This window comes from Hyperolius riggenbachi, chromosome 3 (genome assembly GCF_040937935.1).
Source record: "Hyperolius riggenbachi isolate aHypRig1 chromosome 3, aHypRig1.pri, whole genome shotgun sequence".
In the NCBI taxonomy this organism is placed as follows: domain Eukaryota; kingdom Metazoa; phylum Chordata; class Amphibia; order Anura; family Hyperoliidae; genus Hyperolius; species Hyperolius riggenbachi.
This window is the reverse complement of record NC_090648.1, coordinates 453,703,109-453,730,721: the sequence shown is the minus strand read 5'-3', so window position 1 is coordinate 453,730,721 and position 27,613 is coordinate 453,703,109. Positions and strand designations below refer to the sequence as shown.

Here is a 27,613-nt window from a genome sequence, read left to right as displayed (position 1 = left end):
CGATTGATACAAGCGACCAGTTTTGAGCTGAAATTGGTCAGCACTGATTTTCACCTGATTATAATAATCGAATTGGATGGTTGATTAGTTGCCTGATGTATGTATGTGTACATGAACCTTTATCGTTCCCAAGAGAAAGCAATCGCTGTCACATCAGCAGTAAGACTCTACTATTGTACTGTAAGTGCTAATTCACCAACTATTCGTAGCAGGCGTACTTTAACTGTCTGAATTGTAACTGAGTGCCAGCAACATGATGCATATTCTGCTGTGGCTTTGGAAATGTTTTGGCCTCTTCCGACACTGCGGTATGATTTTAGGAAGCGGCAGATATTTGGCTTATGTCTTTGGTTATTAGTCAATGTGACCGAGTTGTTTTACAGAGAGTAGATGAGGATTTAGGAAGGAAAAAAGTGTTTTTAGCCCGTATCAGTGTAGGATATAGAAATCTTAGCTTCCTTGATGTCAGGTTTCAGGAACTATGGTGTAGATCAGCAGTTTAGACTGTGGGGAAGGAGCTTAATTTATTGAAAAAGTTCTCAAGCTACAAGGCATTGTTGTGAAATTTTTAACTTCATGGAAAGAGTCCATTTATCACAAGTCTTTACAAACAAAAAAACAAGCGACTTTTAGCTAGAGATAGCCCGAACCTCCGATTTTCGGTTCGAGAACCTTGCGCAAAAGTTCGTTTTGTGCGAGTTTTCGTGAACCGCAATAGACTTCAATGGGGAGGTGAACTTGGAAAAGTAGAAAAATGTATGCTGGCCACAAAAGTGATGGAAAAGATGTTTCAAGGGGTCTAATACCTGGAGGGGGGCATGGCGGAGTGGGATAGACGCCAAAAGTCCCGAGAAAAAAATCTGGATTTGACGCAAAGCAGCGTTTTAAGGGCTGAAATCACATTGAATGCTAAATTGCAGGCCTAAAATGCTTTGAAACATCTTGCATGTGCATACATCAATCAGGGAATCAGGGAGTGTAATTAGAGTACTGCTTCACACTGACACACCAAACTCACTGTGTAACGCACTGCAAACAGATGTTTGTGTAGTGACGGCCGTGCTAGTCTGGTGAACACCATGTGTTTTTAAGCCCATATGGTCGCCGGGCTGAGGTAGCTCAATGATAGAACAACAGTGACTGTCCAGCTGATCTAATGAATCAACAACCTTATTAGTGTAATTAGAGTACTGCTTCACACTGACACACCAAACTCACTGTGTAACGCACTGCAAACAGATGTTTGTGTAGTGACGGCCGTGCTAGTCTGGTGAACACCATGTGTTTTTAAGCCCATATGGTCGCCGGGCTGAGGTAGCTCAATGATAGAACAACAGTGACTGTCCAGCTGATCTAATGAATCAACAACCTTATTATCTTGGTTGTGCCCCCCCCCCCCCCCCCGAGACACTCATATAGCCGGCAGTCATTGCTTCATCGTGATACGCAAGCCCCTTCACTGCGGCCTGTTATCTTCCACTGCGGTGTGTGGCTTTGCTTTTGTGTGCTGCTTTTCCTCAGGTGTTCGTCCCATTGCAGTTTGTGCTTTGTCATCATGTGCCTTCGTAAGGAAGTTGTCCCTACGCGGGTCTTGGTCTTTTTACGGCTCAATTTTTGGTGACAGAGAGTACAGATGGCATTTCTCCCATCTGAGGCAGACACACGAAAACATTTCCACACTGCTGAGCCCTGGGGTGATGGCACTTTGGTGGTGGCGGCCAACTAAGTGTTAGTTAAGTGGGGTGCCAGAATCAGAGCAGGAGGAGGAAGATATGTCAAACTTCCGTGCGGAAGCTGAGGAAAATGAGGTGTTCTGTGTTAAATAGTCAACTACGTCCTGACAATCTTGGGGGTTGATGGCATGTGCCTTCTGAACACTGTACTTTGGTCCAGGGCCACACAAAATCACGACAGCACAATCTCGAACAGACCTGCTGGGTGTCCTACCTCTGCCTGTTTCGCCCATATTGGGGGGATGAAGTGAAAGGTATGCACTGACTTGACTAATACTATGTGCAGTCACACAGGTGCAGTGAACAGGTATGCAGTGACTGGTATCAATACAATGTGCAGCTGTCACACACACTGGTACCGTGAACAGGTGCAGTGACTGGTGGTATATAACAATGCATGCGCTCACGTAGGTAGGTAGGTGCACTGAACAGGTGGGTGTGCAGTGATTGGTATTACAAATGTGCAACTGTCACACAGGTACCGTCAACAGGTGCAGTGACACTGCGTGCGCTCGCGTAGGTAGGTAGGTGCACTAAACAGGTGGGTATGCAGTGATTGGTATTACAAATGTGCAGCTGTCACACACACACAGGTACTGTGAACAGGTGCAGTGATACTGAGTGCGCTCATGTAGGTAGGTAGGTGCACTGAACAGGTGGGTATGCAGTGATTGGTATTAGAAATGAGCAGCTGTCACACACAGGTACCGTCAACAGGTGCAGTGACACTGCGTGCGCTTACGTAGGTAGGTAAGTGCACTGAACAGGTGGGTATGCAGTGATTGCTATTGCAAATGTCCAGCTGTCACACACACACACAGGTAGTCACTGAATGTGCTTGGCCTGGCAGTGGCACAGTGGGAATTACTAAGGGTTCAAGGTCCCACCAGCAGCTGCGACTGACTGACAGGGTTGTATATGCAACACAAGTGTCTGTGGGACACACACAAAAACAAAATAAAAATAGATCACAAGAACAACATTAGCTCTCAAAAGAGCTGTTGAGGATGAGGAGTGCTTTTTAGCAATAAGATCAGCAAGAAGGAGCAACCTAACAAGCCTAACACAAGAGCCTAACTAAGCTTTCCCTATGTCAGCAGCAAGGTTCTCTCCCTTCTCTAACTAGTGCAGCCACACGAGTGAGTGAAATGACTGACGCTGCCTGCGTTTTATAAGGGGGGGGGGGGGCTCCAGGAGGGAGTGTAGCCTGATTGGCTACCCTGTGCCTGCTGACTGTGATGTAGAGGGTCAAAGTTGACCCTAATGATGTAGTATAAGGGGCGGGTTGAACTCGCATATAGTTCGCGTTCGATCGCGAACGCAAACCATCGAAGTTTGCACAAATAAATTTGCGTGCGAACCATTCGTGCCATCTCTAGTCAAGAAGACACCCCCACTGTACTACGTTCCCCTGAAGGTGTCTGCTTGCTTCCCTCCCCTTGTGTATCTCTTCCTGTAAGCACAGGGCAGCACGGTGGCGTAGTGGTTAGCTCTCTCGCCTTGCAGCGCTGGGTCCCTGGTTCGAATCTCAGCCAGGGCACTATCTGCAAAGAGTTTGTATGTTCTCTCCGTGTCTGCGTGGGTTTCCTCCGGGCACTCCGGTTTCCTCCCACATTCCAAAAACATACGGATAAGTTAATTGGCTGCCCCTAAAAAATTGGCCCTAGACTACAGTACTTACACTACATAATATAGACATATGGCAATGGTAGGGATTAGATTGTGAGCTCCTTTGAGGGACAGTTAGCGACAAGACAATATATATATATATATATACACTGTACAGCGCTGCGTAATATGTCGGCGCTATATAAATACTAAATAATAATAATAATAAGCTTGCTCAACTTTATTCCTTATTTTCCTCCTCCTGCATCTGCTTCCTGACCTTCTGCCTCCATCAATTTACTCCTCTTGTGACAGCTTGCTGCCCCTCAGCTCATACCATACTCTCCCCTTTCCTTTTATTTTTCTCATGCTCCTAAACCATCATCTTCTACAATGCTTTTCTCAAGCACCTTCTGTCCTCCTCTTTCCCCTTTCACCTCCTCCTACACCCTCTTTCCCATCCTCCCAATTCTATCCCACTGTCCATTTTCTGAACTATTAGGCACCACCATGACATCATTTTTCATTCAGCTTAGATCCCACACAGTCCCCACAGAGCAACCACTCGTTGGAACGCTGAGGCTTCAGAACAGGATGCATCGAGAACCAGTAGCCTTGTTAAATTCAGTTTCTTCAGATCACAGCTCTGAGAGTGAGGTGTGCTGTGAGGGATCAGAGGTGAATGTAGAATCAGAAGAAGGAAATGTGGGCGCCCAGCAGCTAATGGATGAATTGGGCGCCCCATAGGCGCTAATGCAAATATCTGCTATTAGGCGCCCAAAGCAGAAATTTGGGTGCACAATTACTATCTTTATCAAAATTAGAATGTTATAGTTTTTGAAATGGCTTGTTATTTTGAAAATTAAAACATTAGTTTTTGTCATTTTTAATGTATTGTATTTACAAATGATTCATTTTTGAAAATTATTGTTTTGAAATGTATCATTGTGAACATTATGAGTTTAGGAAGGGGGGTGGTGGGGTGGAGGTTAGGATTAGGTGTCATTGTGTCAAGAGTTTTAGAAATAGGTGTCAGGAAGTGTGGGGGGTTTAAAGGAAACCTGAAGCGAGTACAATTATTTAAAATAAACGAATGACGCAGCTGCAAATTAATATTACCTACTAACCTCACCATCTATTCCTCTCAGAGGCTCACCATTTTCTTCTTACAGGGATCCGTCCAGTTCTGACAATGTTTTGTCAGAACTGAAATATACCAGTTGCTGTCAGTTATAAATCTGCAGCTGTCAGTTACAACTAGTGTTGGGCGAACAGTGTTCGCCACTGTTCGGGTTCTGCAGAACATCACCCTGTTCGGGTGATGTTCGAGTTCGGCCGAACACCTGACGGTGCTCGGCCAAACCGTTCGGCCATATGGCCGAACTAAGAGCGCATGGCCGAACGTTCCCCGAACGTTCGGCTAGCGCTGTGATTGGCCGAACGGGTCACGTGGTTCGGACCCGAACGCGCTCTGATTGGCCGAACTGTCACGTGGTTCGGGTAAATAAATACCCGAACCACGTCATATCTCCGCCATTTGTCTGTGGGTTTAGCTTTGGGTAGGCAGGCAGGGTAGTTCGCGCTCCAGCCACGCTAGCCAGGGTCCCCCCCAGTCATTGTGTGTCGCTGCTGGGAATAGTAGTACACCGCTCGCTCAGCATTCTGTTTACTGCCACTCTGTGTACCTCGCTCAGCCACACTATATAGCATTCTGTTTACTGCCACTCTGTGTCTGCTGGGAATAGTAGTACACCGCTTGCACAGCCACACTATATAGCATTCTGTTTACTGCCACTCTGTGTACCTCGCTCAGCCACACTATATAGCATTCTGTTTACTGCCACTCTGTGTCTGCTGGGAATAGTGGTACACCGCTCGCTCAGCCACACTATATAGCATTCTGTTCACTGTTCTGTGTCTGCTTGGAATAGTGGTACACCGCTCGTTCAGCCACACTATATAGCATTCTGTGTACTGTTCTGTGTCTGCTGGGAACAGTAGTACACCGCTCGTTCAGCCACACTATATAGCATTCTGTGTACTGTTCTGTGTCTGCTGGGAACAGTAGTACACCGCTCGCTCAGCCACACTATATAGCATTCTGTTCACTGTTCTGTGTCTGCTGGGAATAGTGGTACACCGCTCGCTCAGCCACACTATATAGCATTCTGTTCACTGTTCTGTGTCTGCTGGGAATAGTGGTACACCGCTCGCTCAGCCACACTATATAGCATTCTGTTTACTGTTCTGTGTCTGCTGGGAATAGTGGTACACCGCTCGCTCATCCACACTATATAGCATTCTGTTCACTGTTCTGTGTCTGCTGGGAATAGTGGTACACCGCTCGCTCAGCCACACTATATAGCATTCTGTTCACTGTTCTGTGTCTGCTGGGAATAGTGGTACACCGCTCGCTCAGCCACACTATATAGCATTCTGTTTACTGCCACTCTGTGTACCTCGCTCAGCCACACTATATAGCATTCTGTTTACTGCCACTCTGTGTCTGCTGGGAATAGTGGTACACCGCTCGCTCAGCCACACTATATAGCATTCTGTTCACTGTTCTGTGTCTGCTTGGAATAGTGGTACACCGCTCGCTCAGCCACACTATATAGCATTCTGTTTACTGTTCTGTGTCTGCTGGGAATAGTGGTACACCGCTCGCTCAGCCACACTATATAGCATTCTGTTCACTGTTCTGTGTCTGCTGGGAATAGTGGTACACCGCTCGCTCAGCCACACTATATAGCATTCTGTTTACTGTTCTGTGTCTGCTGGGAACAGTAGTACACCGCTCGCTCAGCCAGAGTATATAGCATTGTGTTTACTGCCACTCTGTGTACACCGCTCAGCCAGACTATATACCATTGTTTACTGACACTCTGTGTACACCACTCAGCCACACTATATACCATTGTTTACTGACACTCTGTGTACACCGCTCAGCCAGACTATATACCATTGTTTACTGCCACTCTGATTCTGCTGGGAACAGTAGTACACCGCTCGCTCAGCCAGACTATATACCATTGTTTACTGACACTCTGTGTACACCGCTCAGCCAGACTATATACCATTGTTTACTGACACTCTGTGTACACCACTCAGCCACACTATATACCATTGTTTACTGACACTCTGTGTACACCGCTCAGCCAGACTATATACCATTGTTTACTGCCACTCTGATTCTGCTGGGAACAGTAGTACACCGCTCGCTCAGCCAGACTATATACCATTGTTTACTGACACTATATAGCAGACTATATAGCATTGTGTGTACACCGCTCAGCCAGACTATATACCATTGTTTACTGACACTCTGTGTACACCGCTCAGCCAGACTATATACCATTGTTTACTGCCACTCTGATTCTGCTGGGAACAGTAGTACACCGCTCGCTCAGCCAGACTATATACCATTGTTTACTGACACTCTATGTACACCGCTCAGCCAGACTATATACCATTGTTTACTGCCACTCTGATTCTGCTGGGAACAGTAGTACACCGCTCGCTCAGCCAGACTATATAGCATTGTGTTTACTGCCACTCTGTGTACACCGCTCAGCCACACTATATAGCATTGCGTACTCTGCCAGTCAGTGTGTATATTGCTGGGATCAGTAATACTCCACTCACCGTCAACCACTATATGAGCTCAACATGAGTTCCCCAGAGACCTCCGCTGTGAGCAGCACTCCCAACAACAGCAACAGCCAACGCCCCACGCAAGCTATAACATCCACCCCAGCAGCCAGTGGTCAGCAGCAGCCCTCCCCGGAGGAGAACGTTGTGTCCATCAGTCCGTCGCCAGAGCGATTAATGAGGGCTGCCATTGAGGAGATGATGGGGCCTGATGTGGAGGAGGAGGTCTGGCTCAGGCCAGCATCCCAAGTTAATGTTGAGGACGATGAGGGGTCTGTGTCTGGGGATGTTGGGGTGGCAGAGGTGGTGGGTGGGTCAGACTCAGGAGAAGAGTTGTATGATGAGGATGATGATCGGGACCATCTGTATGTGCCTCAGAGTCCGACCCCGGAAAACATGTTGTATCGTGTGTTTAGGTACTAAAATCTGCGTTCCCTCCCAGTAGTGTTGGGCGAACAGTGTTTGCCACTGTTCGGGTTCTGCAGAACATCACCCTGTTCGGGGTGACTATATAGCAGACTATATAGCATTGTGTTTAATGCCACTCTGTGTACACGGCTCAGCCACACTATATAGCATTGTGTTTACTTCCACTCTGTGTCTGCTGGGAACAGTAGTACACCGCTCACCCGCCACTGTATAGCATTGTGCTCTGTGTCACTGCTGACAATAGTGGTACACCGCTCACCCACCACTGTATAGCATTTCTGTACTGCCACTGTACTGCTGCCAGTCAGCGTGTACTTTAAGGATAAGTGAAATGAGGAAGAAATCCGGTGAAAGAGGGAGGGGCAAGGGAAGAGGTGTTTCCCCTGACGGTTCACGTACAGGCCACAGGGGAGCACCCAAGAAAACCCACTCAATACTGCCCATGTTGTCCAGGACAACAACCCTCACAGATCCAAAAGAACAGGACCAGATAATTACTTGGATGACCTCTCAAGCGTCCAGCAGTGGGTTAAGCAGCACCAGCACATCACGCACGAGGTCCGAGTCCTCAGCCAGTTAAAGTCTGGGCTTTCTTTGAAGACTGCACTGAGGATGTTACCATGGCGATTTGCAAGGTGTGCAAGACCCGCCTGAGCAGGGGGAAAAGTATTAACAACCTCTCCACCACCAGCATGAGCCGCCACATTCTATCCAAACATCCCACTCTGTGGGCAAACGCGGCAGGACAGGGTACCACCAGCAACACTGCCTCCCTTGGGTTCACCAGACTCACCACCAGACCCGCCTCAGCAGCAGCAGTAGCCCAGCCATTGCGTGGTTCACAACATTCACAAACATCAGACGATGCTGACACTGTCACTTTCCGGACTAGTGCTCTTGAGGTCTCCCAGTGTTCATCAAACACAACAACCAACAGCCCTTCGGTGTGCAGCGCTACGGTTGAGTTGTCTGTTTCTGAGATGTTTGAGCACAAGAGGAAATTGCCAGCAAATGACCCCCGGGCCGTGGCAGTAACAGCCAGCCAGCATAGCCAAGCTTCTGGCCTGCGAAATGCTGCCATATCGAGTGGTGGAGACAAACAGCTTCAAGGGCATGATGTCAGTGGCCATCCCACGTTACGTGGTTCCCAGCCGCTACCACTTTGCGCGCTCTGCAGTGCCTGAGTTGCATGAGCACGTGGTCAGCTAAATAACCCGAAGCTTGAAGAATGCCGTTGCCTGCAAGGTTCACCTCACCACTGACACCTGGACGAGTGCGTTCGGCCAGGGTCGATACATCTCCCTTACCGCGCACTGGGTGAACCTTGTGGAGCCTGGCAGCGATTCCTCACCTGCTACGGCGCGGGTGTTGCCCACGCCGCAAACAGCTGGATAACAACAGCAGCACCTACCTCTCTGACTCCTTCTCCTCCAACGCATCTCAAAGCTGTACCTCATCCGGAAATGCTAACCCAGCACCAGCAGCAGTAGGATCGTGGAAGCAGTGCAGCACAGCTGTTGGCATGCGTCAGCAAGCGTTGCTGAAGCTGATCTGCCTTGGGGATAAGCAGCACACAGGGGAGGAAATTTGGAGGGGAATAAAGGAACAGACGGATTTGTGGCTGGCACCGCTGGACCTGAAACCGGGCATGAAGCTAGACACCTGGCACGAACTGGCAATGTACGCAATAGAGGTGCTGGCTTGCCCGGCAGCCAGCGTTATGTCGGAACGCTGTTTCAGTGCTGCCGGAGGCATCATCACAGATCGGCGTATCCGCCTCTCCACAGAAAATGCAGACCGTCTGACTCAAATTAAAATGAATCAATCCTGGATTGGAAACGACTACGCAACACTCCTGGACCCCAACCAAGTAACATGACCGATGAACATCTGGGATGGTTTAGCGTTTCCGGTCCCTGTTTATTGAACCTCTCATCTGTATTACATTTATGACTGCATGGCGGCAAAAAGCATTGCTGCTATATCCGCACGCTTTTTGTCCTCATGCAAGGCCTGGGTTGTTGTGTCTCACAAAGCGTGGCCTTCTCCTCCTGCGCCTCCTCCTGTTCCATCACGTGTGCTGCTGCTGCTGCTGGGTTACCGTTGCCGCGTGGTCCCTGTTTATTGAACCTCTTATCTTTATTACATTTATGACTACATGGCGGTACAAAGCATGCTATCCGCACGCTTTTTGTCCTCATGCAAGGCCTGGGTTGTTGTGTCTCACAAAGCGTGGCCTTCTCCTCCTGCGCCTCCTCCTGTTCCATCACGTGTGCTGCTGCTGCTGCTGCTGGGTTACCGTTGCCGCGTGGTCCCTGTTTATTGAACCTCTTATCTTTATTACATTTATGACTACATGGCGGTACAAAGCATGCTATCCGCACGCTTTTTGTCCTCATGCAAGGCCTGGGTTGTTGTGTCTCACAAAGCGTGGCCTTCTCCTCCTGCGCCTCCTCCTGTTCCATCACGTGTGCTGCTGCTGCTGCTGCTGCTGGGTTAGCGTTGCCGCGTGGTCCCTGTTTATTGAACCTCTTATCTTTATTACATTTATGACTACATGGCGGTACAAAGCATGCTATCCGCACGCTTTTTGTCCTCATGCAAGGCCTGGGTTGTTGTGTCTCACAAAGCGTGGCCTTCTCCTCCTGCGCCTCCTCCTGTTCCATCACGTGTGCTGCTGCTGGGTTAGCGTTGCCGCGTGGTCCCTGTTTATTGAACCACTTATCTTTATTACATTTATGACTGCATGGTGGTACAAAGCATGCTATCCGCACGCTTCTTGTCCTCATGCAAGGCCTGGGTTGTTGTGTCTCAAAGCGTGGCCTTCTCCTCCTGCGCCACCCTCCTCCTGTTCCATCACGTGTGCTGCTGCTGGGTTAGCATTACCGGTCCCTTTTCCTGGAACCTCTTATATGTATTACATTTATGACTGCATGCCGACAAAAAGCATGTTACCTGTGCAAAGAAAACAGACATTTCCCGCATTTAAAAGACAGTTTTCCCTTTGAAACTTTAAAATCGATTTTCTCAAAAACTATAAGCTCTTTTTGCTAAATTTTTTTTTCCTCTTGTACCCACTCCCAAGGTGCACATACCCTGTAAATTTGGGGTATGTAGCATATAAGGAGGCTTTACAAAGCACAAAAGTTCGGGTCCCCATTGACTTCCATTATGTTCGGAGTTCGGGTCGAACACCCGAACATCGCGGCCATGTTCGGCCTGTTCGGCCCGAACCCGAACATCTAGATGTTCGCCCAACACTAGTTACAACTGAATGTGCAAGGAAATGTCCATGTCTCCCTATGGCTCAAGTGGGCAATATTACAGTTTAACAGTGTGCTGACCAGGAAGCTGTTATGGGGTAGTGACCATTTTTAAAATGGAGGACTGAGAATTCCATTGATCACAGTGTACAAATGGGATGCAGGAGAGGAGAAAGAGATTGAGGAGTAGACTACACAGGAGGTAAGTATGACCTGTGTATGGTTATTTTGACTTTATTTTCAGTTCAGGTTCTCTTTAAGGTTGGGCATTAGGAGGGGGGGGGGGGGTTAAGGATTAGGTGTAAGGAAGGGGGGTTTTAGGGTTAGGCATCAGGATGGGCTTTTTTTAGGGTTAGGCATCAGGAAAGGGGGTTTTAGGGTAAGGCGTCAGGATGGAGGTTTCTAGGGTTAGGTGTCAGGATGGAGGTTTTTAGGTTTAGGCGTCAGGAAGCGGGGTTTTAGGGTTAGGCATCAGGATGGGGTTTTTTTAGGGTTAGGCATCAGGAAAGGGGATTTTAGGGTAAGGCATCAGGATGGAGGTTTCTAGGGTTAGGTGTCAGGAAGTGGGGTTTTAGGGTTAGGCGTCAGGAAGGGGGGTTTTAGGGTTAGGCAGCATCAGGATGGGGTTTTTTTAGGGTTAGGCATCAGGAAAGGGGGTTTCAGGGTAAGGCGTCAGGATGGAGGTTTCTAGGGTTAGGTGTCAGGAAGTGGGGTTTTAGGGTTAGATGTCAGGATGGAGGTTTTTAGGTTTAGGCGTCAGGAAGGGGGGTTTTAGGGTTAGGCGTCAGGAAGGGGCGTTTTAGGGTTAGGCATCAGGCAGGGGGATTTAAGGATTAGGTGTCAGGAAGGGGGTTCTAGAATTAGGCGTCAGGATGGGGGGGGGGTAGGATAAGGTATCAGGAAGGGGGGCTTTAGGGTTCGGCATCAGGAAATGGGGGTTTAGGGTTAGACATCATGAAGGGAGATTTTAGGATTAGGTGTCTAAGGGGGGAGGGTTCTGTGTGAGAATAGGGTTAGGTTAAAATGTAGTAAAATATTGTTAATATATACAGATATTTTATTATGATAATTTACACTATTTACACTCTAAAAACGAAGGATATTGGTAGATATTAACGATAATTTTATTAATGAAACCAGGTGCCCATTTTTCCCCGCACCTCTTTTTCATGCACACACTTCGTTGCAAAATATCACCCACAGACCGGAGGTCCCCATATTGCCATAATCCTCACCACAGTGCAAATCAAGTTGATGGCGGTGGGCCTCAGATAATTTGCCGCTGCTGCCGCGGTCCTCCACCCCGGTACGCCACTGGCTGGCACCGTCCACAAGCTATGATGCCTGTCTGAGAAAACCTTAGTAGCATTCTAGTCAGACGCTCTGCTGCAACGCGGTGTATCTCTGCAGCATGTGCAATGACAAGTGTACCTCAGGATTTATGGAGAACGGCAGTGCGTGCCAAGTTGGAGCTGAATCAAGGCACTCAGCAGATTAATATTCTAATGGCTTCTAGGTACAACGTTATAACCTGCCTTGTTTATAACAGCCTGGATCTTGTTTTCAAGCCACTTCAAGAGCTCAGTGCTACTCATGGCTTTACACGCTGTAAACTACAAGGCAGTAATGAATGGGTATTTAGATTACGCACTCTTCCCTTTCCCCTCTACGTTGCTCTTTTAAACACAGTTTTTCTTTTACGTTTTCTTTTTGGTGTTTAGTTCAGAATTAACTTCAGTGTTAATAATATTCCTTTCTATATATCCCTTTATACATTATGTGCATCACTGAATGTATCGTGTATCACTGGGGAATTATTTAAAGCGAACCTAAACTCAGAACTTCCTTTTTGCTCTAAAAGATACACAACAGCATAATAACCTTTAAAGAAAAAATATTTCTTTGTTACAGCTGATAGAAATCCTGCAATAAATCTGCAGTGTGTCTACTTCCTGCTTTCATGGAAACAGACATATTGTTAACATTCTGTGTTTACAATTTAGCTGCTCTGCCACGGCAGAGGAGATTCCTAAGCTGACACAGCTGGGAGATCAAATTACAGTGGTGACTAGTCACAGGTGAGGGGGAATTAGACAGGCTAAACTCTCTAAATGCATACAGGATGCATTTCTCCATGTTTGCCTTCTGTCCTGTGCAAGAGTCCAGGTCCACTTTTAAAGGGAACCAGAGACGAAGCACCCTTGTGTATTTTACCATATATATCAGTGGGAACATTAGAGAAAACACCTACCCTGCTCTCTGTTTCATTCTTTACTGCACAGCTTGCTTCTAATCAGCCCTGATAAAATCCCCGACTGAGCATTCAGTCTGGCTTTGCTCAGGAATATTTATAGCTAAGTCTGTGATCTCTGGTGTCTTTTCAAGTCCAAGCCTGCCCCCTTCTGGCTCTGCTCAGGAATCATTATAGCTGAGTCATTATAGCAAAGTCAGACTGAATGCTCAGTCGGGGATTTTATCAGGGCTGATTAGAAGCAAGCTGTGCAGTGCAGAATGAAACAGAAAGCAGGGTAGGTGTTTTCTCTAATGTTCCCACTGATCTTTATGGTAAAATACATGAGAGTGCTTCGCCTCTGGTTCACTTTAAGTGGCTTGCCTATGAAAATTGCACATTCTGCGGTCCTCTTGAAAGGGTAAGTTATAATTACCCGCTGTGTCTTCTCCCCCGAATCCATCCTCAAAGCCACGTATTCGCAGGCTTCTGGCGAGTAGCCTCACTCCCTGAAGAATAACACCATTCTGAGGATAAGGGATTTTTTTTACAGGGGGCAGGGCTACGTGAAAGAAGGCGGCGGATACAGGACTTTAGGGACAGTTATCAGGGAATCAGACATAGCAGGTAATTATAACCTAGGGGTGGCAGTACATGGTACAATTTTTCATTTTTTTGATTAGATAATTTAGTTTGATTATTCCATTAGATCGAATATACAGATTTTTCCAGCATGCCTGATCTGATTTTTCTCGAAAAAACGAGGTAATCATTCGATTTTCTTGATCGAAAAAAAAATATTTTCAACTTTCAGTTGATTCAATCATTTAAATCGAACGTTTTTATTGTACCATGTATGGCCACCACTACCGTTACAAGAAATGTACAGTATTCCCTGGATATCCACTTTAAAGCACAGTTCAGTCACTGATTTTTTTTACGCATTTCATAGAAAGTTATTTTAAAATAAATGTGCGTAAATAAAGGTGGTTGGAAATGGCATGATGACTCCGAATTGGTGAAACAGATCATTTCATTTTCAATTTTGAAAAACTATTTTATGTATGATTGACTTGCAAGTGCATTCTATTAAATACACGACAAAAACTGTGTACTTGACCTTGGACTTTAAATACGTTTCTGGGAAGGTCCTTGACGGTTGCCACACTATGGAGGAGAACGTTTTAGGCCTAGGGAAAGGATGAGACCAGGAGCCCTTATGGTGTAGTATCGTTAGACAAGTGGATAATGTATTAACCACTTTACCCCCGCGCGTACGGATTTCTCCGCCCCTTTTTCCATCCTTTCACCCCCAGGGACGGAGAAATCCGTACTCTGCGCACTCCCGCCGCTGTCCGCGCTCCCGCTCGTAAACATGTAGCCCGCCGCTAGTAAACACGCCGCCGCCCGCTCGCCCAGAGATCAACGAACGGGAAAATCCATTCCCGTTCGTTGATCTAAGCCCCGCAATGATCTGCTGCCGGTCGGCTGAGCAGCGCGATCATTGTGAAAAAATAACAAAGTCCCAGCCTCTTTCTACTTCCTGCAAGCGTCCGGAAGGACGCTTGCAGGTCGCATGAAACAAATTGGTAATGTTGCCATCTTGTGGCCAAATAGTAAAACTACACCCTAACCATTTTTTACACACGAATAAACTTGTTTTCCACAAAAAATTAACTCCTTACCTCCCACACGCCCCAATTTTTTTTTTTTGTAATTAAAAAAAAATAAAAAATTTACAATTTAAAAAAAATACATAAATAGTTACCTTAGGGATTGAACTTTTTAAATATTTATGTCAAGAGGGTATAACACTGTTAATTTATAAACTATGGGCTTGTAATTAGGGATGGACGCAAAACTGAAAAAAAATGCACCTTTATTTCCAACTAAAATATTGGCGGCAAACATTGTGATAGGGACATAATTTAAACGGTTTTATAACCGGGATAAATAGGCATATACATTTAATGGGTTTTAATTACAGTAGCATGCATTATTTAAAAACTATAAAGGCCGAAAACTGAAAAATAATAAATTTTTTCCCACATTTTTTCCTATTTTCCCATTAAAACACATTTAGAATAAAATTATTCTTGGCATAATGTCCCACCTAAAGAAAGCCTAATTGGTGGCGAAAAAAACAAGATATAGTTCATTTCATTGCGATAAGTAATGATAAAATTATAGACGAATGAATGGAAGGAGCGCTGAAAGGTGAAAATTGCTCTGGTGGTCAGGGGGTAAAACCCCTCAGTTGGGAAGTGGTTAATGTGGGTAATGAATACTCACAAAGGTGGGTTGCCCTAATGCAACCAATGACAATCGCATGCGGAAAAAAACCGTTTCCGCTCGGTATACTGGAAAACTCTGGAACCAGGCGGTCGCTCTCCTCCTGTGGTCCTATATACTGGTGGATGGTCTCCCCGGTAATATAGTAGCACCTCAAAGAGGTGAAAGAAACGGAGGCAATTGGTGGAGGCGCCCTTAATCTTATTGACAAGCCATTAGCAGAGAAATAGATTCTAAAAAAATAAATAAAAAGAGGTATCTTACCTCATCAGAAGACTCATATAGGTGGAAAAAGGAGTCTTTATTAAAATAAGTGGTTTAGCTGTAGACAACGCGTTTCACGGGACGCAGCTCGCTTCATCAGGTCAATAAACAGAACCATAATTGCCAGCCGTGCAGTGCGGGGGCGCATATGGAAAAAGTTTTATTTTAATAAAGACTCCTTTTTCCACCTATATGAGTCTTCTGATGAGGTAAGATACCTCCTTTTTATTTATTTTTTTGGAATCTATTTCTCTGCTAATGGCTTGTCAATAAGATTAAGGGCGCCTCCACCAATTGCCTCCGTTGGACTTTAAATGGTATTTGTGGGCAACCTCATTAATCAAAGTCATGATATATTCTGGGGGGGGGGGGGAGGTAGTTTTACTTGGAAACCTATTTTGTGGTGTAGAAAATTTGGCCCTGATTCCAATTTAAGTTTTTCTCCTGAGTTAATTTTGCGTTTTATGTAAAAACATGATTGTCTAGGAGGGGTGCTCTTCTGTTCCCGTCCATGTAGGATTCGCCATCTTCCCCAAGGAGAGACAGCAGGTGCTGCGAATTCAAGCTCCCAGCATTGCCGCACGCCTCCGACAGCCACAATGCATGCCTGGAGATATAAGTACATCCACGGACTACGTCTCCCAGCATGCTTTGCGATGGTCAAAGGCTTGGGACATCATTAGGAGCTTCAAAATGCTGCAGCTGCAGTCTCTCCCTGGGGAAGATGGCGCATCCCTAACAGACGGGGGCCATAGGAGCAGTTCCACGTAGGTAAGTAATGCCGATCACCCTACCCCCGCCCCCCTCGCCATGGCACACTTTATCATGCACCCTTCTTATGGGGAGGTTCAATTATTATATTTTCATGAATAGGTGCTTGGTCCCTTTAAGAGGTGGGAGGGAACATTGCAACAAGCCAACGTCTTCCTGTCTGAAAATTTGACTTTAGCCAAAAGTCAATTATATTAAGGAATAGTTACAGTATAAAGACCAGGTGAAACAAGGAGAGGAACAGACAACGCATGGCGGTATGTGGATCCAGCATGACCTTAGGCAGCTTTGTCTTGGGTCAGGTATCTGGTCAGCACTGAGTTGAGCTGGGGTAATCCGCATTCGTTATAGTTGAGCCTGAATCTCAACTAAGAGGTAAATAAACGCCAAACTATGACTGTATAACCACAACTGTAACATAGAATAACATTACAGGAAAGGCATCCTTGGAGTTTTAGCCTGTCAGCCTGTCAGATCTCTCAGATTGCTTCTGATCCTCTCTTGGATTTTCTTTATGTTCCAGTACAACATCTTCCTCTCTGGAAATTGGGGATTTCACGGATCAGATGCCTCTGGTAGCAGCTGGGAAACGTGTGTTTGAATCCCAGTGTTGTTGAGCAGCATCAGAGCTAAACACTTCAGCCTCTTGTTGGCGTTGAGGGACATGCTCTGGCTTTGCGAAGTTTGGCTCTTCCTCGATGCATCAAGACAAGAGCTTAAGTGACGTCTGACTCCAAAATCACGCATTTTCATTTCCCTGATGTAACGACACATTTTTTTTTTCTTTATAAAAAGGTACATACAGGTTTCTTAAAGCGGACCTGAACTCAGAACTTCTTCTCTGCTCTAAAAAATAAGCAACAGCTTAATAACCTTTTAAAAAATATTTCTTATTTTTTAGAGCTGATACAAATATAGCAATAAATCTGCAGTGTGTCTATTTCCTGCTTTCATGGAAGCAGACATATTGTTAACAACCTGTGTTTACCAATTACCTCTCTGCCATGGCAGTCTGCTGTCACAGCTGAGGGATCAAATTACAACTTTTGCTTGGTCACAGATGAGGGGGAATTAGACAGGATAAACTCTCTAAATACATACAGGATACATTTCTATATGTTTTCCTTCTGTTCTGTGCTAGAGTTCAGGTCACTTTAAGGGGCAGGAGGGGTTAATGGATCCAATACTTTATGCAGTGCAGTCATTAACCCTTCCTGATCCCCAAGTGCAGCTGTTAATTCTTAATTCCTCCTGGTCTCCAAGCAGCCATTCATTTGCCGGGTAGACTTATACTGGAGTCAATAAAAATCCCAGCCTAATAAGGAACTGCAGTGGTAAATAATGTAATAAAAAAGTGCTTCATTTTTACAATAATTATTTATAAATGATTTAGTCGGTGTTTGCCCATTGTAAAATCTTTCCTCTCCCTGATTTACATTCTGACATTTATCACATGGTGACATTTTTACTGCTGGCAGATGATGTCACTGGAAGTAGCTGCTGCTTTTTTGGCAGTTGGACACAGCTGTAAACAGCTATTTTCCACAATGAAACGAGGTTCACAGACAGGAAACTGCCAGAACCGTGGTCCTCACAGTTTCCTGTGGGAGGGGTTTTACCACAATATCATCCATACAGAGCCCCTGATGATCCTTTTGTGAAAAGGAATAGATTTCTCATGTAAAAGGGAGTATCAGCTACTGATTGGGATGAAGTTCAATTCTTGGTCACAGTTTCTCTTTAAGATGGTAAAATATCGGAGTTGAGTTCTTTGTGTGCAGAGTCCAGATTATTCAGGGGGCGTGGCTTGCACCACTATTGTGCCCCCCACAGTTCAAAACATATTTGATGACATCATCTCTCCGTTCACGCCAAAACTAACAATGCCAGATGTACCCTTTCATAAAAGCCATGTTGCTAGATAGAGCACAGAGCTGCAGGGCAAATTGTATAATTTGTCTTTAATTCATTGCTTCCAGGGCCACCTACTGTGAGAGAAGAGAAGCAAAACCGGAAGCGTCTGACGCTGAGCGTCACGCTAAACTTTTTAGAACGCCTCATTGAAGGGCACTGTGTGGTGTCGTTATTTATAACGAGATAATAGGTGCTCATTTGCATGTGAAATTAATTACAGCGAGATAAGGTTTTATTTTCCTCGGCGACCTCATAAAACATTGACAGTGTTGCTCAGCGGTGTACTTGCGTGGTGTCAGCGCTGTGTCCCGCTAGACAAGCTCGGGGTTATCTTTAGAACACGAGAGTGCCTTGTCTCGTGTCACGTGATGCGTAGGAAACACCAGAAACTTAAGCGGTTTGTGCAGAGACAAGAGACAGAAACACGCTTAGGGCCGCTCCATACACCATCGCGGGTTTTTAATTGATTCAGTTTTAGATGAGATAAAAACGTTGAATGTATCAAATCTAGTTTTTGTAACCATTTCATCAACATTCTAATTATAAATGTGCTTTCTTGAAACAGAAGGTACAGTATTTGCAACAATGCAGCTTTAAAGGAAACAGGCAATTTAAAAAAAAATCAGATCTCTTTACCTGGAGCTTCCTTCAGCCCCTGGAAGCCTAGGCGTCCCTCGCTGCAGCTCCGCTCCAGGCCGGTGTTCCGTGGTTCCCTCCGTAGCAGCCACCAACCCGCCAGGTCAGTGGCCCCTGCTGATGAGCAGGCTACGCCGCACATGGTTGCGCACCCGTGGCTAACAGCATTTTGCGCAGGCCACATTTTACAGAGCCACATCAACCCAACATGCAGACAGTTGTTTTGGAGGTTGTAGTGCTCACCAGTGCATGGCAGGAATGGATTTGGCTCTATGGGATAGGGGCTTGAACCAGTATTTCTGAATACACAAATAGCTCATGGAGAGAAGACCCAGAACCACTGGGAAAGTATAAGGGCCTTAAAGAGACCAAAAAGCCCTCTTAGTGATATGTATATTACAGGGAGATAGGGACACACTATGTTATATTACATGGGGTAGGGGCATACTGTAGTATATTACATGGGTTAGGGGCATACTGTAGTATATTACATGGGGTAGGGGCATACTGTAGTATATTACATGGGGTAGGGGCATACTATAGTAGATTACATGGGGGAGGGGCATACTATAGTATATTACATGGGGTAGGGGCATACTGTATTATATCACAGGGAGAGAGGGACACACTATAGTATATTACATGGGGCAGGGGCATGCTATAGTATATTACATGGGGCAGGGGCATGCTATATTGTATTACATAGGGTAGGGGCATACTGTAGTATATTACAGAGAGATAGGGGTACACAATAGAATACTACTAGTAGATTACATGGGGGAGGGGCATACTATAGTATATTACATGGGGTAGGGGCATACTGTATTATATCACAGGGAGAGAGGGACACACTATAGTATATTACATGGGGCAGGGGCATGCTATAGTAAATTACATGGGGCAGGGGCATACTGTAGTATATTACATGGGGTAGGGGCATACTGTAGTATATTACATGGGGTAGGGACATACTATAGTATATTACATGGGGCAGGGGCATACTGCAGTATATTACATGAGTTAGGGGCATACTGTAGTATATTACAGAGAGATAGTGATACACAATAGAATACTACAGGGAGATAGGGACACACTATAGTAGATAACATGGGGTAGTGGCATACTATAGTAGATTACATGGGGGGGCATACTATAGTATATTACATGGGGTAGGGGCATACTGTAGTATATTACATGGGGTAGGGGCATACTGTAGTATATTACATGGGGTAGGGGCATACTATAGTAGACTACATGGGGGAGGGGCATACTATAGTATATTACATAGGGTAGGGGCATACTGTATTATATCACAAGGAGATAGGGACACACAATAGAATACTACAGGGAGATAGGGACACACAATAGAATACTACAGGGAGATAGGGACACACTATAGCATATTACATGGGGCAGGCAGGGGCATACTATAGTAGATTACAGAGAGATAGGAAGACACTATGATACATTACTGGTAGATAAGGGCACACTAATAGATTTCAGGGTAATAGGGGGCATCATAATATATTATAGGGGGATGGGGCACACCCTAGTATATTACAGGGTGACACTGAGTGCAACTTCTCTATATGACCGGGCAACATGGACACACCTCATTATGTTACAAGATGACTGTCTTAGGCATATCTCAGAAAAACTTATAATTATTTGCATCACAGTGACCATCCCCTCCAGATGTGGGGAACAAAGTGTCCTTCTGATAACCCCAATCCCCCCCCCCAAAAAAAAAAGAATATGTGCGCACACACTAGAGCATATATGTCAAACTCTGGCCCGTGGGCCAAATCTGGCCCTCAGGTCCATTACATTTGGCCCCCAAGTGGATTCCCCACTTTGCATTATGTTTGACCCTCTCTAGACCATCAGGGAAGCTATACTGGAGGTGAAGCCCTAGAACACCAGGGAAGCCATATGGGAGAGGTAGGGGGAAGCACTAGATACAAGGGAACTGTATAGGGAGGGGAGAACCACTAGACACCAGGGAACTATATAGGGGGGCGATTAGACACCTGGGAACTGGAGGTGGCCACCAGACATTGAGGTTGGCCCGCGACTAGGTCCCAGCATTTAATGTTTTAGTATCACAGCGCAGATTCACTCTTCTTACTGATGTATTTGTCCACATCACCACCTGTATGCACTCAATTGTGCAGATGAAATAAACAGGGATGCTTTCAGTGGAAAGTAATAGTTCTTTATTTTCTGGATAAAAACAGAACAGGCAATATTGGGGTGGGCATTTACTTCTAGAGGGTCCCAATCCACTCAGGACCCTCCTTGGCTAATAGCGCTTCCCACACCGAGTGGTACTCAGACCTCACCCCACGTTCCTGCCTCCGTGCTGCCCACATTTAATGTCGGTCCATTTTGTATTTAAGTGTGACACCCCTGCACTAGAGAATATAAGCTATGTGCCGTATAGAGTGGATGCATAGTTCATGGAGTCCCCGAGATACAAACAACTCTCTGATCCTGTCACATTTCATTGTACACCCTCTTCCCTCAATCTCCCTGCTCAGTGTGTAAATAAAGAGTATAGAGTAAAGCCCAGTTTCTATGGGCGTGCAATTGCCAGGGTGCCCAGATTAAGCGGCAGGAGGGTGGGAGCAGGCATAGCTAATTACAACTCACCTGCCACAATCCCTGCGCACAGCCTCCATCTTCTTCCTCTCCCCGCTTCCATCGCATTGATAACAGTGCCTCCAGTGATGATGTGACCGCATGTCATCATAGGGGGCACTGCTACCAATGCGACAGATGCCTGGGACAGGAAGGAGATAGAGGCTACGGGGGATCATGGAAGGTGAGTTGTAACTACCCTATACCCGCCGCTGTGCCCACCCTCTTGCACCTACCTATCTTACCTATACTTGGGCACCTACCTATCTAACCTATACTCGGGGGTACCTACCTATCTAACCTATACTCGGGGGCACCTACCTATCTAACTTATACCGGGGGCACCTACCTATCTAAACTATACTGGGGGAACCTACCTATCTAATGTGTACTGGGGGAACATACTTATCTAACCTATACTGGAGGCACCTACCTATCTAACCTATACTGGGGGCACCTACCTACCTAATGTGTACTAGGGGAACTTACTTATCTAACCTATACTGGAGGTACCTACCTATCTAACCTATCGTGGGCACCTACCTATTTAAACTATACTCAGGGTGCCTATCTATCTAACCTATACTGGGGGCAACTATACTGACTACCTATGTTGGAGGGACCTACCTATCTATCTGGGGGCAACTATACGGGCTACCATATACTGGAGACACCTACCTAGCTAACCTATACTGGGGGCAACTATGCATTGCTACCTATAACGGGGGGGACCTAGACCTGGCTAACCTTTACTGCGGACACCTATACCTGGCACCACGGGGGGAGGGGGTGGGGATTTTTACACCCTCCTCCTGGGTGCAATTTAGCCTGGAAACTGCCCTGATAGAGTATACAGTGGAGGAAATAATTATTTGACCCCTCACTGATTTTGTAAGTTTGTCCAATGACAAAGAAATGAAAAGTCTCAGAACAGTATCATTTCAATGGTAGGTTTATTTTAACAGTGGCAGATAGCACATCAAAAGGAAAATTGAAAAAATAACCTTAAATAAAAGATAGCAACTGATTTGCATTTCATTGAGTGAAATAAGTTTTTGAACCCTCTAACAATAAAAGACTTAATACTTAGTGGAAAAACCCTTGTTTGCAAGCACAGAGGTCAAACGTTTCTTGTAATTGATGACCAAGTTTGCACACATTTTAGGAGGAATGTTGGTCAACTCCTCTTTGCAGATCATCTCTAAATCCCTAAGGTTTCGAGGCTGTCTCTGTGCAACTCTGAGCTTGAGCTCCCTCCATAGGTTTTCTATTGGATTAAGGTCCGGAGACTGACTAGGCCACTCCATGATCTTAATGTGCTTCTTCTTGAGCCACTCCTTTGTTGCCTTTGCTGTATGTTTTGGGTCATTGTCGTGCTGGAACACCCATCCACGACCCATTTTCAGTTTCCTGGCAGAGGGAAGGAGGTTGTCGTTCAGGATTTCACGATACATGGCTCCGTCCATTTTCCCGTTAATGCGATTAAGTTGTCCTGTGCCCTTAGCAGAAAAACACCCCCAAAGCAAAATGTTTCCACCCCCATGCTTGACGGTGGGGACGGTGTTTTGGGGTCATATGCAGCATTTTTCTTCCTCCAAACACAGCGAGTTGAGTTAATGCCAAAGAGCTCTATTTTGGTCTCATCAGACCACAGCACCTTCTCCCAGTCACTCACAGAATCATTCAGGTGTTCATTGGCAAACTTCAGACGGGCCTGCACATGTGACTTCTTGAGCCGGGGGACCTTGCGAGCCCTGCAGGATTTTAATCCATTGCGGTGTAATGTGTTTCCAATGGTTTTCTTGGTGACTGTGGTCCCTGCTAATTTGAGGTCATTCACTAACTCCTCCCGTGTAGTTCTAGGATGCTTTTTCACCTTTCTCAGAACCATTGACACCCCACGAGGTGAGATCTTGCGTGGAGCCCCAGAGCGAGGTCGATTGATGGTCATTTTGTGCTCCTTCCATTTTCGAACAATCGCACCAACAGTTGTCACCTTCTCTCCCAGCTTCTTGCTAATGGTTTTATAGCCCATTCCAGCCTTGTGCAGGTCTACAATTTTGTCTCTGACATCCTTGGACAGCTCTTTGGTCTTTCCCATGTTGGAGAGTTTGGAGTCTGCTTCATTGATTGATTCTGTGGACAGGTGTCTTTTATACAGGTGACTAGTTAAGACAGGTGTCCTTAATGAGGGTGACTAATTGAGTAGAAGTGTCTAACCACTCTGTGGGAGCCAGAACTCTTAATGGTTGGTAGGGGTTCAAAAACTTATTTCACTCAATGAAATGCAAATCAGTTGCTATCTTTTATTTAAGGTTATTTTTTCGATTTTCCTTTTGATGTGCTATCTGCCACTGTTAAAATAAACCTACCATTGAAATGATACTGTTCTGAGACTTTTCATTTCTTTGTCATTGGACAAACTTACAAAATCAGTGAGGGGTCAAATAATTATTTCCTCCACTGTATATATGATAGGAGCACACATCAGCATATGACAGGGACACTTGACAGCAGAAGAGGGGCAGCAGTGGCTGCAAGACTGGCAGGATTTTCCATACTCGCAACAGGACTGGCCGGGGCACAAGAGTGGTGACAGGACTGACGGGAGCAGCATGTGGGTATGAGTAATAGTGGGGGAATAAAGGTCCATTTACGGTATAATCAAGTCATTTTTACCTTTTCTCTCAATTAAAAATGGGATACTCACACCGGTTTACATTCAGGTATAAGTATTCACAAGTGTTGTATGTAGATAACTTGAGAAAAATAAAGTTTTAGTGCTTCAAAGGACAATTGAAGTGAGAGGTATATGGAGGCTGCCATATTGCTTTTTAAAGGACAACTGTAGTGAGAAGTATCTAGAGGCTGCCGTATTTTTTTCCTTTTAAACAATACCAGTTGCCTGGCAGCCCTACTGATCTATTTGGCTACAGAAGTGTCTGAATAATACCAGAAACAAGCATGCAGCTACTCTTGTCAGATCTGACAATAATGTCAGAAACAGCATTTTATTCAAACTGTTTTTTATTATATATTCTTCTAATGAGCTTTTCTGAACTATGTGTACAGAGAGTTTTACAGAGAGCTCCCTTTCACTGGTTACACTATGTTTACACACATTGTAACAACATTGGAATGTAAACAAATATACTGTCATCTACAGTTTTGATGCAGATTTGAAGCTGAATAACAGGACAAAGTGCTTTGTTTCACCATTTCAGTGATGTTCTGCTAAAAAAAAATTCTGGGATAGTAGCTTTCAAGCTGTGAGGAATCTTTTAGTGCAAAGTAGAAATGTTGGCTTTCAGACCACTTTAAAACAAAATAAATGTCGCAACCTTCATTTCACTCTCAATTTCTTTGTCTTTTGCCTACATCTTAGTCCATTAATTATTTCAGTTGTTATGTTTTTCTCACCTCATTTATACAATACATGTTCAGCAAGTCGAACGGCACTAACAATTGGGTGTGAAAAGCAATATCAGTCTTTAGTTACGGCTTATTCTTAGTGTGGATTTGCTTGCTAGGTGCTTAAAAGATGTGATGCTCAGCATGTGAGGCGAGAGAGAGAAAAACTGCTGGGAAAATGTGTATGCAGCAGGGTGATCGCCACATTCCAGGCCTGTAATCGAGTCATGTCTATGGACTCCCATGGACATGACACAATTACACATCCTGCATTGTGATCAAAGTTTAAAAGATGTCAATATTTCATTTAAACCTAATATTTCTATACATTGGATTATTGGCTTTCTGTTACTGTGTTTCTCCATACATTTCCTATCTGAACTGTATTACCGTGTTTCACTGAAAATAAGACACTGTCTTGTATTAATTTTTCATCCAAAATATGTGCTAGGGCTTATTTTCGGGGAGGTCTTATATTTGTTGGAGTAGCCAGATTCCCCCTTTAGTATATAGCCAGATCCCCCAGTATATAGCCAGATCCCCCCAGTACATACCGGTAGCCATATCCCCCCAAGTATATAGCCAGATCCCCTACTATATAGTAAGCTCCCTTCAACCACACACCCCAAACCCCCCAGCCCCCCCCCCCCCCACCCACTGCTGTTGCTGCTTCCGATTTACTTCCCTGCTGCTGGCCCCCTTTTCCAGAATGTCGGAACCCCCCGCGGCTAACGCTGTGCATAATTCAGTTCTTATGTCAGCAGTGAAGGCAGTTAAAGTTGTACAGTAACAGCGCCGCCCTGTACAGGAAGTAAACAGAGATCACTTCCTGTATATGGGCTCTGTTGCTGTTCACGTTTAGCTGCCTTCACTGCCGATCTAAGATCTGAATTATGCACAGAGTTAGCCACATCCTGCAGGGGGTTCTGACTTTTTGGAGGCAGGTGAACGGGGAGCACAGCTAGGTCTTATTTTCGGGGGATGTCTTATATTTCAGCATGTCTTGCTAAGAAGCATCTATCAAAACCTCACCTACTTATGATGTCATAGGGAAGGACTGCCCGAGCGCCCGCTCTAACTGATTGGGTCGCCCGCTGATTGAGGTCTGACGCTGCTGGCTGCGAGGTGAGGGGGGGGGGGGGGGTCGGCGGCGGCCAGGGGGCTCCTGTTACTTCCTAACCTGGGGGAACCTGTCACTCACTACCTAAATGGTGGTCCCTGTCACTCACTACCTAAATGGGGGTCCCTGTCACTCACTACCTAAATGGGGGTCCCTGTCACTCACTACCTAAATGGGAGTCCCTGTCACTCACTACCTAAATGGGGGTCCCTGTCACTTCCTAACTTGGAGTCCCTGTCACTCACTACCTAAATGGGGGTCCCTTTCACTTCCTAACTTGGGGTCCCTGTCACTTACTACATAAACGGGGGTCCCTGTCACTCACTACCTAACTGGGGGTCCCTGTCACTTCCTAACTTGGGGTCCCTGTCACTACCTAAATGGGGGTCCCTGTCACTCACTACCTAAACGGGGGTCCCTGTCACTTCCTAACCTCGGGGCACCTGTGACTCACTACCTAAACGGGGGTCCCTGTCACTTCCTAACCTCGGGGCACCTGTCACTACCTAACTGGACTTGGGGTCCCTGTCACTCCCAACCTAAATGGGGGTCCCCGTCACTTCCTAACCTGTCGGGCGCCTGTCACTACCTTACTGGGGGTCCATGTCACTACTTTACTGGGGAGGTCCCTGTCACTTCCTAACCTGGGGGGGGGGGGGGCTGTTACTACCTAAACTGGGGGGCTCCTGGCGCTACCTAAACTACGGGGCACCTGTCACTACCTAAACTAGCCAGGCCAGCCAGCCCAGCATCACCACCAGCCAACCAACCCAGAATCACTGTCAAAAAGGCCACAGCATCACCACCAGTCAGGCCAGCATTTACTTCAACCAGCCAAGCCCGGCCACAGCATTACCGCCAGCCCGGCCACAGAATCACCGCAAGGCCTTTCAGCCCACACATCATCCCCAATCCAGCCAAAAACAGTATTGCCAGGCCAGCCAGGCACAGCAGCCAGTAGAGGAGAATTGAGAAGCTAGGTGAGAGGTGTCTACCATATTAAGGGGGCATTCTGCCTATTTATGTGAAATGCTGTCTATTTATGTGCCTCATGGTTGCTGAATTTGTCTTGTTGGGGGCCTCATGATTGCTGAATTTGTCTTGTTGGGGGCATCATGATTGCTGAATTTGTCTTGTTGGGGGCCTCATGATTTGTTGGGGGCCTCAAGATTGCTGAATGTGTCTTGTTGGGAGCCTCATGATTTGTTGGGGACCTCATGATGACTAAATTTGTCTTGTTGGGGGCCTCAAGATTGCTGAATGTGTCTTGTTGTGAGCCTCATGAGTTCTTGGGGGCCTCATGATTACTAAATTTGTCTTGTTGGGGGCATCATGATTGCTGAATGTGTCTTGTTGGGGGTCTCATGGTTTGTTGGGGACCTCATGATTGCTGAATTTGTCTTGTTGGGGGTCACATGATTGCTAACTGCGAGACTATGGGAAAAGCTGAATCATCATCATATAAGACAATAGCATTAAACCTACTTTTTTAGCTTTTTAAAACGGAAAATAAAACTGGAAGGTTCTAAAAAAAGAATACATTTTTCAGGAGTAGGATGGATGAAATTGTTTATCGTCACAGTTTATTTTCAACTTGAATTTTCCATAATGTTCATGTAAGAGTTAAAACGTTTGTACAGTATTTAGTTTA

The 27,613-nt window shown here is 45.7% G+C and overlaps 1 protein-coding gene across 1 annotated transcript in view; it reads left to right on the top strand.

Moving 5' to 3' along the window:
- The window catches only part of CHRM2 (cholinergic receptor muscarinic 2), a 365,548-nt gene that overhangs the window by 15,690 nt on the left and 322,245 nt on the right, over window positions 1-27,613 (top strand). The window lies entirely within an intron of this gene.